We start from the raw sequence: 382 nt of genomic DNA on the forward strand, positions 1-382 counted from the left end.
TCAATAATCCAAATCTGTTCAATTTCCAAGTAATATAATCAGAAAATCATAACAATTTCATAATCAACTTGTTCTTCGATCTGACTTCGATTCTACGATGTCTAGTATTCCCAGAACACATACTAATGATCAAATTATAATTCCTCCCATCTCAAATTTTCGAAACATGATAAAACATAATAAAACTTACGTCCTTTTGAAGCTATTGACGAGAGGATCACAGAACTGTGCTCGGATCGAAAATCTGAAGGCCGGATCTTCCAAAATCACAATTCTAGTATATGAAGAAACTTTGAGGAATTTCGATGGAAACTTTCGGTTTCCTTTGCTGCCATTATCAGTGAAATAAAGAAATTATATCCAAATACATGGCAAGGACAAG

This window comes from Primulina huaijiensis, chromosome 4, assembly GCF_012295235.1.
Source record: "Primulina huaijiensis isolate GDHJ02 chromosome 4, ASM1229523v2, whole genome shotgun sequence".
Lineage (NCBI taxonomy): Eukaryota > Viridiplantae > Streptophyta > Magnoliopsida > Lamiales > Gesneriaceae > Primulina > Primulina huaijiensis.